At 35.5% G+C, this 15,716-nt stretch overlaps 1 protein-coding gene across 3 annotated transcripts in view; it reads right to left on the reverse strand.

Annotated features, from left to right (window-relative positions):
• LOC131046588 (large ribosomal subunit protein eL20z) overlaps nucleotides 1–14,886 on the reverse strand; it is a 78,682-nt gene extending 63,796 nt beyond the window's left edge. The window contains exon 1 of one of the 3 annotated variants that reach the window (XM_057980355.2): nucleotides 14,725–14,886. The gene's annotated coding sequence lies outside the window, so the exon portion shown is untranslated. The remainder of the gene's footprint in view (nucleotides 1–14,724) is intronic. The other 2 variants (XM_059210964.1, XM_057980353.2) reach the window with 2 other exon arrangements.
• Between the last annotated feature and the right edge of the window lie 830 nt (nucleotides 14,887–15,716).

A 15,716-nucleotide genomic window follows, 5' to 3' on the forward strand; every position in this document is an offset into this window, starting at 1 on the left:
TGATACAAAACAGCTCCAAGGATTCTAATTCCTCAACTGCGTAACTTCATTCATCTATTGATCCTTTGTTCTTGCTTGTGAAGCATAATAATACGTTATAGGCCTGATTTATGAATTGGAAGGCATATTATTCGGATAAGAACAACTGCACAACTTCATTCATCTAATGATCCTTTGTTCTTGCTTGTGAAGCATAAATAATATGTTGTAAGACTGATTTATTAATTGGAAGGCATATTATTGGGATAAGAAGTGAATTTAAGTGAATTCTTAGTTCCAATAAATTGTTGTTAGGCAAGAGCACAACTAATGGAGGGAAAGGTCAAAGAACCCAATCAAGGGTTGTCTAACCAAGCAGCTCCACTACACAAATCACTTGCACGGTGGAATTATATCAATCAACACATTAGAAAGACACAACAATGTTTGAAATGATATCTTTTATTGATCAAAAGTGATGCATCAAGCTGCTAGGCAACACAATGAGGCTTGAAGCCTTATAATCATGCATCAAGCCACTCAGCAATATATAAGAGTCCTTAAAGCTTATGATCTATACACATAGTCAAGCCTTGAGCCTTGCATCAATATCAACTTTCAAACCTTGAAACCTTACAAAAATCACTAGTTCCAAACCAGCTACAAACTCCACATGAGGGTTCTCGACTTGCACACTTGCTCACTTGCTCAAACAAAAGATATTCTATTAGCATTACCTTCTTGCATGCCCACTTTGTTGGTAATTAATTATCTCTATTTTGTAACCCCATTACACACTCCCAAGGAAAAAAGAGGAACTCCAATGTACAATTTACAATTCGTAGATATCTTTTCTCAATTTTGAGGCTAATTAGGTTCTCTCTAGCTGCACCATACTATAACTACCCGTAAGGAATAATGCTGGCCCCGAAAGGATCAAGCATGTGTTTCTGCTACTTTGAGGAGACTTTCCACTTGGCCCATCCTTTCACACATTATGAAAAAGAAAAACAAGATAAGAAGGCTCCAAAACAAATGCTTCAAACTTTTGAAACATCAGGTTAACCCAAAATGTAGAGTATGAGCTGATCGACTCACTATTATATGATGTGACCTTTAGGCGAACAAGCCCATTATTGCATAGGTTCAAATTGTACTCGGCCTCTATTCTTTGCACAGTGACAAAATCTCACCCAAAAGGCTTTACATTACCAAAAGATATTAATTCTGCTTGATACAAAGGACTGTGAGAACCACAAACTCTAACTACTACTCCAAACCCAAAAAACATAAGGAAATGATAAAACATGTTTATTGGGTGATGAAGTATTTCTCAAAATCTAAAATGCTCATGCATCAAACACCCCAAGCGGAAAAATTTTGCAAGCTCAATGCTCACAAATATCGGTCGAGTGTTAGGACCATTCTTTCGACTAGCAATCCTATTCACACTTCAATTTTTCCTTTTTAAGACAACTCAAACAAACATAGTGCATGAGGACAATAAAAAGACCCACTACTAATGCACATTCAATTTATATTTTGAGATTTTGTATGAAAACAAAATAACTTGAAAGAAAACTTGACCTATCTTTTTGATCTTGAAGATTTGAGCACAAAACTTGAAAGTTCTTTATCTCACCACACGATAATTTTGTTTATGCAGCTAAACAATAACATGAACTAAAAACAAATGCTTTCTACTAGTTAAAGCAAAGATAAACGAATTTGCATCAATAACAGGATTCAGTTATACTGACAGCAAGAAACAGAGTGCAAGAGTGAAAAGAAGTCATTACTTAAATGCATACAAGGCTACTTCAAAAATTAAAGACAAGTGCTACACAAATTTCAACACAAACTTCTTATTACTAAATTATCAAATTCTTACATGCACACCACAGCGATTAGACTTCAAAGTTTGAATGAAAATTTTTGCAAAGTTACTCTGGCATCCACTCTCATTAAAAATTATGTGCTCAAAACACTTATTTAAAAGCTCTCAGATAAAATATTAATAAAATATTCTAAACAAACACCACTTAAAAGTAATCCTATCCCTATTTGCAAAAAAAGAGGAAATAATATTCTTTTAAAGCAAACTAATTCTAAAACAAATAGCAAAATTCTAATGATACGCTCATGTCTATCTCCCTAGAACAGCCACTGCTTGATGATGACAGCTGCCAGATGTAGCTATGCAGGGAAAATAGAAATTTGACACTAAAGATTTTCAAAAATCTAAAATGACTTGATTCAAATTTGATTGAATACTCTAAACTTGGCAAAACTTTCCCTGGAGCCAGTGAAATTTGTTGAAAACTCATAACTTGATGAACACTCCTATGATAATCCCAATCCTTTGAAACTAGAAACTCAACCTCAACAATTTTTCCAAGGTGGATGCCATGGTGAATATCATGACACTTTCAAATAGTTGCACCACATAATTGTGCCTTCAGGTTTGAACGAAAACTATATAATAACATTCCTCATCACTGTTAATGCATGATAGCTTCGGTAAGATAAATGATTTAATGAGAGATAAATGAAGTCTCTCATTCAATCATTTATCCTATCGATAGTTATGATGAAAATTTCAAGCTATTAATCCTTCATTTGATGACCATTCTTCATTCATATACGTTCAACTACTTAGTTCGATCAATGCTTGACTATCGATAATCATCCTATAGCATACCGATTAATATCGGTTTATATTCTAATGTATGAATCCCGATTAATATCGGTTTGTCTTATTAACTGTGATCACCGATTATTAATCGGGCTAACCAATGTATTCCTATTTATATCCGTCAATGTATTTAACAGTAAACAAAGAAAATTATCAAATTAACTAAACACCGATTGGTATCGGGTGGCAATTTAAATATATGCACCGATTGATATCGGGTTAACATACACCGATTGGTATCGGTGGCAAGGTAAATACACACCGATGGTTATCGGGATGTTAAGATAAGTATTCACCAATGGGTATCGGTTTGTTAACATACACCGATTGTAATTACTGCGATAAGCCAAGGGGCACGATCAAGTAATGTCTTGATCAGTCATGTCTAAAAGATATGACCGGTCAAGGCATTGCTTGATCGTACCCAGCTTGCATATACATATCAATTGGCATTTGTGAGAAGGACATCGAAATCAATAAATGCTCCTCTCACCTGCCATACAAAAGAAGATAATCAGATTTATCATATAAATAGATAATACATAGATCAAGAAAATATAAACTAGAATATATCTTGCATATTGAATTGAGAATTGAACATCATTTACAATCACTACTAATTTTCTAGCCCAACTAGATATAAAATCTCCTGATTCCTTGGTGAGATGAAAATTCTTAATCACCATGATTTGGAACTTGTAAAACTGTCTTGAAGTTGTCTGACCACTGTTTGGCGAGGCTGAAACCCTAGACTGATATACCCACTACAACAAAGGGAAAGAACCTTGTTTCAGCTGCAATTAGCACAGCCTGAATAACACTCTCATGGGTATTGCTACATACTTTGGACTGCCTTTTGCTTAAATCCCAACTGAAATCATGGCAAAGATAGAGGAAGGCAACATCAAGGTGAAGACCCTCTCTTTGGCTATGTTTTAGGTATCAGAAGCTTATCAGATGTAGGTGCCACTTTCTAGAGGCTAAGCCACAACCAGAACATAGCAGGACTTAAAGATGGTAGACTGCAAGGAAAAGTGTGTTTTATTAATGTGTTTTTGCAGTTTCCAAGGTAGGCACATTTACATAGCAGACATGCCATAGTTTGGGCATTATCATGATCTTACCACTCATAAATGGCACCTGGCTTGTTACTTTGCATTAGGCAACCACAGAACTAAATAGCACACTTGACCCTGTTTTTATGATGTTGGCAACATTGAAAAACTGATGAACAATTACAGCGAGGATTTAAGATAAAGTGCTCGAATCCAGTTATCCAAAAAGATAAGCATGTGATTAACCATTAAATGTAAAATGGAACATAGAGAAACGTGACAACAAACAGAAATCAGCAAAACTCATACTAATCACATTACACCAAAATTTACATGGAGAACCTTTTCAAGGAAAAATATCCCCCACCAAACAGACACCAAGTTTGCATGAATCAAAAATAAATCTCTACAACAGTTTTACAGAGTTCCATCAACATAAAATTACATGTAAAATAACCATACAAATCCTCTATGCTATGCCTTCGATGTATAGGGCAAATCAAAACAAGAAACCGTAAATACCTTTAAAACAATGGATCAAAACCATGAGCACAAACCAAGCACCCATATCTAAGTCAAAAATCCAATGCCCTATTCATGAAGAGTATCTTCCAAGAACAGACAGTAGCCCCCAAGTGTGTAAAACCCTACCATTATGCATGAAAAAGCCAACTTGTAACTCCCAAGTGCCCCATGAAGGCCCCATTTACAAGGCACAAACCTTCATATTCTAAAGTGACCTTAAATCTTCCTTTTCCTCTTTCAATGTCTTCTTGCAATGATAATCCAAAATAATTGGAGGATAAATAATTAGTATTGCTGCCCCCATCACACAAGAGCATACAAGTTCACCCATTCCATGTAGTAAGGTCCAAATACATTAATTTCCATCTACACACATGATTAAAAACATTAGACAGCGCGATTTTCAAGGTAGATAGCCCTACCAACTTGTTTTAGTGCCCAACTTGAGTGTTTCTCTATGTTTCTCAATTGGGAGTTGATCACTAAAGGTGTTGTCACTTTTAAAGTGCTATTTTTACTAGTACTGCCACTATAAACCTGCACTCAGCATGCCTTTCAGCATTCTTTCCCTCTTGGCAGAGTTTTTACTTGTCTTTGCCACATTTTCAAACATTGACACAACTTTGTAATGCTTTTGCCACTTTAAACTTGCACTACTTATGGTTGATTTGTTCATTATCCTCTGAAGGTGCAGTTTTAATTTGAGTTTACCATCATTGGGGATCATGAACACATTTTTACCTTGGCATAGCCACTCTAATTTGGCAAACTTGACAATCTGTCCATACTTTTGATTAGGCACACTATCAGACAGCCATTGCCACCTGTATTATCCTTGGTCAAAACTTCGGAGTGTCATTACCATCGCCAATTTTACCAATATTTAATTTGCATTCCAATGCTTCTATTAGGTTCATCTAGACAATTTCCTCATGCTTTGTTGTCTGAAGCTTCTCCCACTATTTCTCCCTAGGTATGCTAGAAGAACTATTGCATCCAGCTTGGTTGGGTCCTTGACGTCTCAATCATTGTCATCATTTGTAGCTTTGTTGAGATAATATTTTTCCCTACAAAATCATTAATTGAAAAGACACAAGGCAAGACAAACTAGGAGGACAACAACTAACTAGTACTCGATGTGATTTTGAGGATTTACCTACAAATAACTAACAAAAGGTGGCTTAAAAATAAAGTTTCATAGGGATAACAACAGATCCAACCCCAATGCACCCTCAACACTAACACAAAATTTAGGAAAGAAGTTTTCCCTTTTCCCTTCACCTCTTCCATCTCCGAGTGAAGGGTTGGGAAACAGTCCAACCTTCTCCACTAAAAGTGGGCTCTCCTGCACTTTCTCCACTTCTTAAGGATCAAAACACTCATTGGCCTATCCACCTCCTCCAATTGTTCCATCTAAACTTTCCTCTTTTGTAATATCCTACTCTTGCCATCAACACAAGCGTCAGGATTCCTCTAACCAAAATCCATCGCAACACTTCTCTAAACACATCTATCTAATTGACTCATACATGGGCACTACTCAACCTTCTACTTCACTCTCCTAACTTCTTTAACAATCTGCAAACGTACTACTAGTTTCTACTCAAGAACTACTAACTTCCAACACCCTTCCTCCTCTTCCTTCCTTTTGCCAATATTCTTTTCTTTCCTTTCATTTGTGTTCTAAGTGGCATAAACTTCCTTGCGCCTCTTTGATTCTTCCTCATCTTGCAACTTCTTAAAACACATTTTGTTACAATCTTGCAACTTCTTAAAACACATTTTGTTAGCATCTTTGCTCCCATAGCAAATTGCAGTGTTCCACAAACCCATCTTGTGGGCCTCAATGGGTCCTAATTCACAACCCTTCTCACATCTACTACTACTCTGATCACCCAAACCTCTTGGACCCCAGCTTGTACATCCTTCATATGGCAGTCTTTAGTTGCCACAACCAACCATTTCTTGACCTTCATTTCTTCCTTATTCCATCATTTGGTAGATCTCATCCTACCATGAATCATCCATCTCTATTTGAGATATTTTTCCTTCCTTTCTTTCCTATGCGCATCTCCATGCAATCCCTTCTAACCTCTTTCCCATTTTCTTATGCCACTACTACAAATTATATCCACACCTCTCCACCTGGATCCTCAAGTTCATATTTCCTTTACTAATTTCTTTCTCCCTCTATTTGGATTCTTTCCTCCTAGTAACTTTGCTTCTCTTCACACTCGGTACCATGAGAAGGTACTCACCTAGTGCACTCTTCTCTACAACATCTATTGCCACCTTCCTCTTCATTACTTCCAAAGGACATGACCTTGTCATTCTTCTTTTAGCAACATGTATATCCTCTTCCACAAGGATCATCTCATTTGTTTCCCAAATTGTTTCCCTTGCTACCTCACTGCCTTCTAGAGGTTGTTCCAAACCTCTTTGCTTTTGCCTACACTAAACAATACTCTATTACACACCCAACAACTGGACACTCCCCCTCTCAAGTGCATTACTCTGTACACTTATTTGTTCCTCCCTCAAGTTCTTCCCAAGACAAATCTACACCATTTCTTCAAGATTGACCAATAAAATTGTCTTATCTCCATCTCTCATATGAAACCAATAGGGCTTTAGATCTTCCCATCCCTCCTACATTGAAGAAATATCCTTCAACCAACTCTACTATTAGTCATCTCACCACATCTCTACAAAGCATTTCATGATATTGCAATATGTCCAACCATTACTATCTCTATTTCTATAAAATCTCTATATTTTGCATCCTTTCTATAGCCAACTCCATCATTGGCACGAACTCCAAGTTGTCACACAAATTCCTTGAATGCACCATTAACAACCAACTCCATATAAGGCATCCATTTCAACTCCTTTGATGATGCTTTCTAGTTGACCCATCCTTCCACATGTTATGGAAAAGAGAAAGAAGATGATTACAAGGCTCCAAAACAAATAACTTTAGCTTTTGAAATCTCATGTTGTGACTATAGAGTATGAGCTAGTGCACTTGCTATGACATTGTTATCCTCAATTTCGGCTCGCTCAAATCATGGGATAACCTCTATGAATTTCGCCCATTTTGTAGCCCACACCCCTAAGCACGCATGTCGAGGCACTTGTCGAACCCCCTCGTGTGTAGTCAAGCTCTCAAGAAATCATCCTAATTCGAGTCTCAATTTTTCAATCTAAAAGATCGACAATTTATCATTTTAGGAGTTAGTTTTTATTTTCTTTGTGCATTGTCGAAATTAAACCCCGATTTTGTATGTCTTATGAATAGATGCATTTCAGAGTTACAAACCCCAAATGCACATATTTATGGTTTTGGTGTTGTTCGGATTTGTTACTTCGACCAACAACCATATCTTTTTTGATTCATGGCACTTCCCATTTTTATCAAACATGTAGTTCAAGCTTACATCTCCAAACTACATGTTCCCAATGTAGTTCGGATTTGTAAGTCCGAACTACATGTTTGTTTCTTCCAACACCTGCGGTGTAGTTCAGAGTTACAACTCTGAACTACACGTTTTATCAAAGTCCTATCACAATGTGTGTAGTTTGAAGTTGTGACTTCGAGCTACACCGTAGTCTTTCTCTTTCATGTGTGGTTCGGAGTTATAACTCCGAACTACACCCAAGTACCACTGCATACTTTCACAAGATGCAGTTCGGGGTTGTAACTCCGAACTGCACCTAGACATCACATACATAACTATGGTTCAGTATTATAACCCCAAACTACACCTATCCTGCCATTTCACTTGTAAACATAATGTAGTTCGGAGTTATAATTCCAAACTACACTATTTCAAATATAAACCCGATTTGCATTGTGTAAATCGGTGTTACAAGTCCAATTTACACCTTTGTGTTTCCTAAGTGTAATGTGGGTTTTTGAATCCAATTTGTTTAAATCCATAATATGGTTGTGAATGATCTTCCTCAAGCAAGTTATTCAAATTGAAGAAATATTTCTCATGAGGCCCTGGAACATAATAGCATGAATACTTTGGAGCGGCTTATCAAGGATATGAGAAAAACACAAAAGGAATGAATTGATGAGGGAAAAGAAATTGTTGAAAAGGTATCAAAATTCCCATGCACGTTCCTAGATGAAAATCAGAAGACTCTTCATGTGGATTCAATCATCAAAGAATTTAGTCTACTAGTGAATGCAGGGGCTGACAATGAGGATTTTTCCATATTCTCAATTGACAAGCTAGTAGATTTTCAAGTAATTCTAGATAATTTGGCGTCTCTCCTAAAGAAACATAAGAAATGTATTGGTTTGGAGGATTCCATCACTCAGGGTTGGGTCATTACCAGTCACACCAATGGACCTGATGAATCACAAATGAAGATTGCCTTGCAGAAGTTTGAAGAATTTTTTCAGAATGGAAATTTAGTTAATTTTATGCCTTTTAGTTGTAGCTGCACTTTTGTAGTTTGCAATTGGCATCTTTGATGTCATTTTGTGTATACATTTTTACATATAGGATTGCACAAGTCCTAAGTCAAATAGAACTCTACTTTTGACTTAGTCGTAGTTAGTTAAACTATTTCCTAATTTTGCTCATAGGCCCTCTCTATATATATGAGGGTGCTCATTGTAAATATTTATCTTTATGCATAGTAACAAAACTCTGCCAGTTTGTGTAGCAACTTGAGACCTTGATCTTATTTTGCAAATCATTTTCAAGTTAATAAAAGGAGCAATTGTGCATTTAATCTTTGAGTTGGAGCATTCTCTTATGTGATTACAGTTTTCTTATGTCATTGTGGTTACATAACCTGAGTTTAACTTGAGGTTTTGTGTAGTAACTATTGAATTTAAAGTGAGTTTAAATCTGATTTTGATAGTCTTTGAGCTGCAATATTGGGTTTAGATATAGTAATCAGCAATTTAGTTGAAGAGAATTTAAAGTCCTTGAGTTGCAAATTATCTCTTCTTTATAAGTTTAGAACTACAATATACTTGTGAGTCTTTGTACTGCTATATATTGTAACCTTGTTATTTAGTCTGTAAAAAGGGTTGTAGAAGTCTTTGAGCTTGTGCAAACTCTTTAATCATATTTCGCAACAATGCTACACGGGGCTATTCTTTTGTTTAATCTCGTGGTATCGCTTATTATTGTTTACTACTGTTCGTAGTTGTGAGTCTTGAAAGAAGGACTTGTTTTGAAACAAGAGAATAAGGGGAACATCAATCTTGAAATAAGAGGAATTGAGAAAAGTAACATCCAAGTCAGTAGTTTAGTTTTATTTCCTAATCAAAGCAATAAGAAGGCAGTCTCCCCTCCGTGAGGAGAGATTTAATCTCATACACTGTGGCTGAAACTACAATTTTGTAAACCTTTCTAGTTTACAAAATTTTCACCCAATAGACATCACACAACCTTCAAGTGAACAATTCAATCTCCAACCTTACCACATATATTCAAATTTTGTTTCATAAAAGTAGAGGTGTAGAATACACTAATCTATGAGAGGAGGAATGTACAAAAATTAAACTAATCATACAATTACAAGGAAATAAACACAAAAGTCATGTACCATAACACAATGACTTATGTGGAGAAAATCCTTTTAGGAGAAAAACCTTGCACTACAAAGCAACTCGATGTATTATTCAATAATCAAAGGTTACAATACACTTGCAAAGTCTAAGCCTTTACATGAATATCACCAACAAGAGATTTCAAGGAAACATGATAGTACAACAATATTTACAAAACTCCCTATACTACACATACAATACTCCATCCTCAAGTACCAATAAATAGGCAAAATTGAAACCACAAGTTGCAAATGGTTTACTGGAACCATGGGTCAAAACAATGACCCTAAATGGCACCATAATTGGCCCAAATTGCAACGTAAGGTCACTTTCCGCAAGTAGCAAGAATAACCCATTTAACCTACTTAACTACCACAAGCTAATTTCAAGACATCGGGGAATAAATTAAATTAATTAACTAAAGTTGTCCAATAAAGTACTTTTCACAGATAGCTTTATTTTAATTAATTTGATAAAATGACTTAAGTGAAAATTAAAAGGAAATATTAAAAGTCACTTTATTAATATACTTTAATGAAAATATTTTAAGCGAGAATGTGAAATGACCTTCGGCAATGTTATAAGGGAAAATAGAAAGGGAGATTGGCAGCTCATTTGCATATGCTTGTTTATTTTCTCTCCTGTGGATTTTGGGAGGTTCTTCTTGGAGCCAAACCCCACCACGAAAACTCTAAGGGAAATCAGTTTCAGCAGTGAGAGATCTACCCTAGTTATTTGCAGGTGGAACTGCACTGGTTTCATGCATGGATTGAAGTATTGAACGATTGAGAATTTATAAATTGTGAAGTGTTGCAAGCAAGACAATTTATATGAGCAGTGATATGGATTTCTAGTAGCGGTGCCGTTTTTGGACATGTAAAGTAGTGAAATGTCTCATTCTAGCTGCCATATTCCTATTTATTGTAAGTGCATATGGAGGCGTGAGTTTGGATATTGAGGGTGGCAATTGCTTACATATTTCTGGTCACCTTTTCTCATTGCTACATTGGAGGTTGAATCATAGCTGGTCGTGAGAGCTGAAGCTTGTATGTGAGCATTGAACTTCATTTCTGGTGTGATAACACTATATGCTGGTTGCAGCTTGGAAGTGTTGGCCTTTCCTCTTGATTGGCGCTAGAATCATATGCATTTAAGTGTGATAAGTATTTGGCTGGGCGCAAAGACTAGGGGATTGATTTGTTGATATAAGTTCAAGGTTGCTGGGCATTGGGAACCATTTTTGCTGGGTTCATCATTGCATGAACTAGACGTAGGTTTGTGGTATACTGAGTGCCTTAGTTTCCCTTGTTTGGCATGGAATCATTTCCTTACTGGTCATGGCACAGTTGGACAGCATATTAGGCTGATAAAGAGAGATTAGAGGCATCAATGTTGGCTGCGATAGTCGACATGGTCCAGAAGAAGAGTTGCAGGTATTGAAGGACAGTGTGTGGAACCTTGAAAAGCCATGAACAGCATATCCCATCTTCCCAGAAGTCTGCAAACTGTCCTAATTTCTGCATAGCTGAGTTATAGAAATATCAACTACTTATGCTGTCCCAAAACCAGGATATGGTAAGTCTAATATTTTGGTTCTGTACATAGGCAGTCACACTACTTTCAAAGGGTGGGATTTTTTATGCTCAATAGAAGCATAAGCCCCGCTTTTTCAATTACAATATTATTAACTTTATTCAATTTCAATATTATTAACTTTATTAAAAAAAATGATCATCTCCAATAGAATTAAACAAACACTCGGTGCCAGATATGATGATGAGAATTATACTGAAATGCTATAACCCAAAAAAAGAGATTCTTTTTTCCTAATGCTTTGCTCCTGGCTTAGAAATCATGTTCATTAACAAGTAGCGGAAACTTTAGCAGATTGATAATTTTGTAGAGATGGCTAACCCCTTTGATTTGGTGAAGTTGCAAGTCTAATTCAATTTATACGGCTAGAATGAGTTAAAATTCAATCCTTTCCTTTTCACTCTTCTTGTCTTTCCAATAAAATCACAGTTCTTATGAAATTTTAAGTCACTGGCAGTTTTTGGTAAGTTTAGTCAATAGCTTCAATGTTCTATGTAAGTCCTTAGGAGTTTGACGCTGGTTGGCATAATCATTGTATCATCTTCTTCCTAAAATTATCAAGTGCTTCATGGAATACAGTATAGTAATAATTGTAAATAGTTATAATCCACTTGAAGAAACAGAATAGGGTATTGCCAAGGCAATAACAAGGAAATTATTGAAAGAAACAAAGAAAGAAAGAATCCTAATGTTCACAGATCACCAAATGGGTCAATGGGACTGCAAAAGAACAGCTACTTTAGAGTATACTAATGCAGGTTTCAACATGTCTCCAACGAACCATTAAGAGAAAGAATAAACAGAAAAAATGTTCAGCTAAAATATGTGAACATGAAAAAATAGCTAATTAGAAACTTACAACACAATGTTGACCATTCACCAGTGAATTCAGAGCATCAGTCACACAACCAATTTGAAGAATGTCTCCAAAAGAAAATCAAACGGCAAAGTGACTAGCTAACTTATTACAAAGAGAGCACTGCAGAATACTAATGGGAGCTCTTATGTTTAGGTCTTAGCTGGTCCCAGAAAAATAAAAGATGAAAAGGGAGAAAACTATTCATACAAAAGCAGAGACAATTGCATGTGCAAATGCTCCAGTAGTTCCTCAATCAAAAAGCACAAGATTAAGAATTCAGCAATAAAATGAAACCAAAAAATGTAATTTTTTACAACGAAAATTTAACCAAATAGGAAAATTGTTGGAGAAACAAAGCAGACTTTTGACCCTAAAGAACAAGAGGTAAAGAACATCTAGGAGGCGATTGGTTCGATTCCTAGCCAGCTCGTACAGAATTAACAAACAAAACTGAATTTAACAACAAAAGCAAGCACACAGCAAGCTCATATCCCGCCCCTAAGCAATTGGGCAGCAGAGCATAGCCATGGAAGTTGAGACGATATACAGGTTACAAAAACATAACTTTTGTCTATAATCCAAACCAGATGTGAATGAAACAGATAATAAAATCACACAACTAAAATTCAACACAGGCCAAAAAACCTTATAGATGGTTTCTCACTCCTTATTTGGAAGAGTATGTACAATTAAATAAACTTCAAGAAAATGGGGAAAACACTCAAAGAACATCTGCAATCAAATAATCTCCAACAGGCTACAACCCAGTTATAAGTGTGTTTTTACTTCATGGGGATTTCTGTATATGGAGGTTCATTATTTATGGTGTTATTTCCAATTTGCAACACTTTAGATAGATAATCTGGTTAATTCGAATGTATGTCTTGGTTTTTTATAGAAATATCAACTACTTATGTTGTCCCAAAACTAGGGTAAGTTAAGTCTAATATTTTGGTTCTGTACATAGGCAGTCAGACTGCTTTCAAAGGGTGGGATTTTTTGTGCTCAATAGAAGCATAAGTGCCGCATTTTTCAATTACAATATTATTAACTTTATTAAAAAAAAGGATCATCTCCAATAGAATTAAAAAACACTCGGTGCCAGATATGTTGATGAAAATAATACTGAAATGCTATAACCCAACAAAACGAGATGCTTTTTTCCTAATGCTTTGATCCTGGCTTAGAAATCGTGTTTGTTGGCAAGTAGCATAAACTTTAGCAGACTGATATTTTTTTAGAGATGGTTAACCCCTTTGATTTGGTGAAGTTGCAAGTCCAATTCAATTTATACAGCTAGAATGTGTTAAAATTCAATCCCTTTCCTTTTCACTCTTCTTGTCTTCCCAATAAAAATCACAGTTCTTATGAAATTTTAAGTCACTGGCAGTTTTTGGTAAGACTAGAGAGTTTAGTGAATAGCTTCAATGTTCTATGTAAGTCCTGGTTGGCATAATTATTCTATTATCTTCTTCCTAAAATAAACAAGTGCTTCATGGAATACAGAATAGTATTGATTGTAAATAGTTATAATCCACTTGAAGAAACGGAGTAGGGTATTTCCAAGGCAATATGGAGGAAATTATTGGAAGAAACAAAAAAAAAAAAAAAAAATTCCTAATGTTCAAAGATCATCAAATAGGTCGATGGGACTGCAAAAGAACAGCTACTGTAGAGTATACTAATAGAGGGTTCAACATGTCTCCAACGAACCATTAAGAAAAAGAATAAACAGAAAAAATGTTCAGCTAAAATATGTGAATATGAAAAAATAGCTGATTAGAAACTTACGACACAATTTTGACAATTCACCAGTGAATTCAGAAGCGTCACTCACACTACCAATTTGAAGAATGTCTCGAAAAGAAAATCAAACGGCAAAGTGACCAGCTAGCTTATTACAAAGAGAGCACTGCACAATGCTAATGGGAGCTCTTATGTTTAGGTCTTAGCTGGTCCCAGAAAAATAAAAGATAAAAAGGGAGAAAACTATTCAGACAAAAGCAGAGACAATTGCATGTGCAAATCTTCCAGTAGTTCCTCAATCTAAAAGCACAAGAATAAGAATTCAGCAATAAAATGAAACCAAAAAAATGTAATTTTTTACTACGAAAATTTAACCAAATAGGAAAGTTGTTGGAGAAACAAATCAGACTTTTGACCCTAAAGAACAAGTGATAAAGAACATCTAGGAGGTCGTGGGTTCGATTTTTGCATAAATTAACAAACTTAACCGAATTTAGCAACAAAAACAAGCACACAGCAAGCTCATTATCCCGCCCCTAAGCATTTGGGCAGCAGAGCATAGCCATGGAAATTGACACGATATACAGGTTACAAAAACATAACTTTTGTCTGTAATCCGAACCAGATGTGAATGAAACAGATTATAAAATCACAGAGCTAAAATTCAACACAGTCCAAAAAAACTTTGGCTCACCTGGTTAAACGAAATCTGAAGAGGACTAAGAACCGTCGACAAAGAAAGCGGAATTTCACGGTAGAAACCTTTTCTAATTATAAACTCCGAGGACTGAATATTAGCGGCTCATTTTTCTTTAACACGGTTTGTTTCCCGTTTTGACCACCTCGGAAGTTCCCTTACATACTAAAAGACAGAATTTGATCCACCGTCAAAATATAATCAATTGATCAGCAAATTCAAGAAAGAAAAAAAAAATATATATTATTAAATAAAGGGAAGGTAATAGAATTCCCGATTCATTGGATGTCGATTTGTATTATTTTATTTTTTAATTATCAAGAGGAATCAAGAATTTAGTCTAGTCTTATTTACAAGTTTTCTCTACAACCTTTCAAATAATGTGTAATGGATCGTTACATCACGAGCAAATCAAGAGTCGGGCTCATTACAAGCTTCCCAACAATCTTTCGAACAATGTGTAACAAACCACTATATCACAAGCAAATCAAGAGTCGGACTCATTACAAGGTGAGTATTCCCAACAACCTTTTCAACAATGTATAAGAAACCACTACATCACAAGCAAATCAAGAGTCGAGCTCATTACCTAGACTACCTAAAATGACAATTAAGATCAAATTTCAATTATTTTATAAATAACAATTGTTATATTACAAAAACTACATAATTAAGACCTCACAAATGATGTCCCAACTAACACTACATTAGCTCCTTATTACATATTAGTGAAGCTTTATAATATAAGAGTTGTTTACCGACTGTTTTTGGCTTTTTACTTTTAAAAATAAACTCATTTCTTGTAAGTAATTAATAAAAGATTTTTTACTTTTATTTTACTTTTAAAAATAAAATCATTTCAAAACTTTGTTTTCAAACGTTTAGCTGTCAAGTCGGCGTTAAGGGGCCCGCAACCCACCTAATAGGTGAGGTGGCATTCGTTTAACAAATGGGAAGTCTAAAAAAAATATCCAATTAAATAATTGAAA

This window comes from Cryptomeria japonica, chromosome 9 (genome assembly GCF_030272615.1).
Source record: "Cryptomeria japonica chromosome 9, Sugi_1.0, whole genome shotgun sequence".
NCBI classification, from domain to species: Eukaryota; Viridiplantae; Streptophyta; class Pinopsida; order Cupressales; family Cupressaceae; genus Cryptomeria; species Cryptomeria japonica.